Source organism: Limulus polyphemus, unplaced genomic scaffold, assembly GCF_000517525.1.
Source record: "Limulus polyphemus unplaced genomic scaffold, Limulus_polyphemus-2.1.2 Scaffold6809, whole genome shotgun sequence".
Classification (NCBI taxonomy): domain Eukaryota; kingdom Metazoa; phylum Arthropoda; class Merostomata; order Xiphosura; family Limulidae; genus Limulus; species Limulus polyphemus.
In genome coordinates, this window is record NW_013672419.1 from 2022 (window position 1) to 5451 (window position 3430).

Sequence of the window (3430 nt, forward strand, 5' to 3'; positions counted from 1 at the left end):
AACGAAAACATTAGTGGTCCAACATGATTTAACCTCTTAAATACAAAGCGAATAAACTAGCATGTTACGTTATAAGCCTGAGAAACGAAACTGAACGAATAAGAAGCCAACTTCAGCCTTGTTAATTTCTCTGCATCGTAGTGTAAATTGATGAAACTGGTATCGGTAAGTTGAGCTACTTTTGTAGCATTTAAATTGCTTTGTACATTTTATAAAAAAATATTTGTTAAAGATATAACACAAAACTGGTTTCTTAAGGTGAAGTATTGAATTTAATATTGTTTGAAATTATAAAGATGTTTTCACGTAAATGTTTTTATTTTATAAAAATTATGTTACTTTGGTTATTTCGTCGTGTAGTGATGTACTCAATTGTTGTTTACCTTCATTACGAAGTTCATGTCTAATGTCACTGCCTGAAGGCCTTTTGATGTACTATAATTTATATATTTTTTTATAATAATGACTTTTGCCATAATTTTGTATTAATGATTATATAGGAACATAGTGTGGTCTAGTGGTGGATAAATCACTCAAGCTATCGAAGCAGTGATTAGCGCTACTGGAACTAGTAATATCAATACTATTATAATAATTTAAATAAATCATTACTATTAGTAAAGCTAATAGTAATAATACTAATGTTAATCGTAATACAGCAGCGTAGTTTTAAGGTGTATTTTCGATGTATAAACATATTGAATATAAGTCAAAAGACTATTAATATTATTACCATGCCTCACTTGGATTAATGTTTAGTTTCTGGTCTCCTTATTTAAGAAAAGATGTTGACTTACTGGAAAAAATTCAGTGTAGGGGCCAGTAGTGCTACTAGGATGATTGAAGGATGGAAAGTTTAGATTATTAATGTCTTAATCATTAATGTATTTCTTTTCAGAGAAAAAGGATAATAGGTGATCTTATTGAACTTGAAAAGGTTATCTGTGAGATTGATAGAATAAAGACTTCTGATTTCTTTTTGTTATATTCTGAAGATGATAGAACAAAAGTACACAAGCTTAATTTGGAAAAGACAGGCTTATCTCCAGTTAAGACTTTAATTTTTTCTAACAGGGTGGTTGGTACAGGGATTGAGTTGTCATTGGCAGTACTTTACCAGACTTTAAAAGGGCCAGAAGTTGTTGACTTCTTGAAAACTAAAAGAGAGCAATAAAGGTATGCATTTAGAGTTTTTTCAGTTCTCTCAAGGTAGGTGTGTAAAAACAGCCTTGATGGACCAAATGTTGTGTGTGTAACTAATTACAAACCCTTACTTATTCATTTCACCAAAGCTAAACACACATTAGATGACATTTGTTATCTGTTTTGCTGACTGTGCAAGATTATGTGACATTCTCTGACTATACTAGCAGATTGTGTGATATTGTATGACAATAATATTACATATTGCTCTGACTTAACAGGGAGTTGGAAGAACTTTATTTACAAAGTACTTGGGTTACGTTTTTCATGGAATATTGATGGACATGGCTGTAAAATCTTTCTGAATATTCTTGTATATTAGTTGACAAGATCTTTTGTTGTTTATTGACATTAGATCATACCTATGGGTCTATGACAGTCTTCTTGAAGTGTACTAAGGAAATTTGGTCCTACCAAATCCTGAGATTTAAATATGGACTGTATAAATCTTGGTAGAATGTGTGTTATATTGCCAGACTTTTTCTTATTTTTGTTATGTGTGTAGTTTGGTGTATTTCTGACTCTAATATGACATTACTTATGCAGGAAGAATAGAGATGTAGACTGGTTGCTGTGCCATGATGGAAAGAGTAATTTTACTGCCGTTAAATGTTCGTCCACTTTTGACTGTGTGTATATATATTATTTTGTAGTTGCCAACATAAAATGTGATCTGGATGGCAACCTCCATAAACATGGCTGTGTCTGCAGATTTCTCAATATTTGAAACTAACTTTCTTAACCACTCACAAATGTTTGCCATTTACAAAACATCTGGCAAAAACAAAATAATTTTTGAATTCCCTTAGTGGATATAATTGTCAGCTGATGTGAATTTCCAAGAAGGTCAGATTTTTTATTTGTCCTGGATGATGATGTTGTTTACTTATTGCAAGCATGTGATGGTCAACACAAGAGATTGAACTCAATATATTCAACTAATATACAAGTTTCTTAGTCATTATACATAGACCAGTTTTTGTACTCCCACTTAAAATACACTATTCAATTAAATAAAAAATATGACTCAAATATTGAGGTTATGTATATATTTCATTTAGTGTTAGATATTTGATAACGTGTTTTCACAAAGAAAGGAAAGCATGGTAAATGTAGTATTCAGAACTGAAGTTGTCACTTTTACATAAAATGTGAGCAGAAGTGAAAATAAATGAAAATCTTTGAACCTAAAGTTGCCAAACAACAAATTAACCCATCAGTTATGAGCATTATACATATGTAAGATTCAAGAACTTTAACAGTAATTTTTAACATGCAAACATAATGAACTTGATAAGTTCCTTTGTATTGTAGCGTGGCCTGTAACTGATAGCTTCACTGAGTTCGAACTGATTTTTTAAAGACAAACCAGCTGGAGGCTAGATTATAGCTTTTTGTCTTGCAATAAGAAAAAATCTTATCAAAAAGAAGTGAAAATCAAAAATGTTAAAAAGTCAAACAAAAAAAGTGGAAAAATTGATTTTTAAGTTAAAAGATAAAAATTAACCCATAAAGAGTTAGTAATCAAGTAATTAGACCAGTACACATTGTTTTATGTTGAGTATGACAACATTTTATTGCAAACTTGTTTACTGAATGTATATTTTCTCACATAAAATTCATAAAAGTTTAAAGGGACAGAAGGATTTTGTTAGCTCCCAACTATGACCACCCCTTACTACACATGTATTCATCCAATCCTTTTTTGAACTCAGTTAAATTTTCTGCTTCCACCACCCTTAAAAGCAGCTCATTCCAAAGCATCCTGTTTGAAAAGTAATACTGTCTAAACTGCAGATGACTCCTACGCTGCCCAAATTTTAATTTATGACCCCTTGTCCTATTGTTTTCAATGCTACACACAAAAAACGTTGATGGATCTATATTATCAATATCCTTAATAATCTTAAACACTTTAATCAAATCCCCTCTGACCAGAGAAAACAAGTTAAAAGATTTTAGTCTCTCCTCATAGGACAATCCCACCATCCCAGGTATCATCCTAGTGGCTCTTCTCTGAACCTTCTCCAATAATTCAGTGTCCTTCTTGAGGAAGGAATCCCCAAACTGTGCATAGTACTCTATATGAGGTCTTACAAGTGATCTATACAATGAAACAATAATATCCCTTGTCTTGTATTCAATGTTTCTATAGATGTTACACAATATCCTATTAGCCCTATTGCTAGCTATAATACACTGTTTAGATGACTTAAGTGATTTTTTG

The 3430-nt window shown here is 31.5% G+C and overlaps 1 protein-coding gene across 7 annotated transcripts in view; it reads left to right on the forward strand.

The window, feature by feature from the left end:
* The first annotated feature begins 6 nt into the window (after window positions 1-6).
* Window positions 7-3430, forward strand: part of LOC106474089 (retinol dehydrogenase 13-like) — a 32211-nt gene continuing 28787 nt past the window's right edge. For 3 of the 7 annotated variants that reach the window (XR_002613842.1, XR_002613840.1, XM_022402470.1), the window contains exons 1-2: window positions 7-165; window positions 1075-1176. The gene's annotated coding sequence lies outside the window, so the exon portion shown is untranslated. Of the gene's footprint in view, window positions 166-192; window positions 259-352; window positions 433-527; window positions 572-1074; window positions 1177-1749; window positions 2190-3430 lie in introns of those variants that run through there. The other 4 variants (XR_002613841.1, XM_022402473.1, XM_022402472.1 and 1 more) reach the window with 4 other exon arrangements.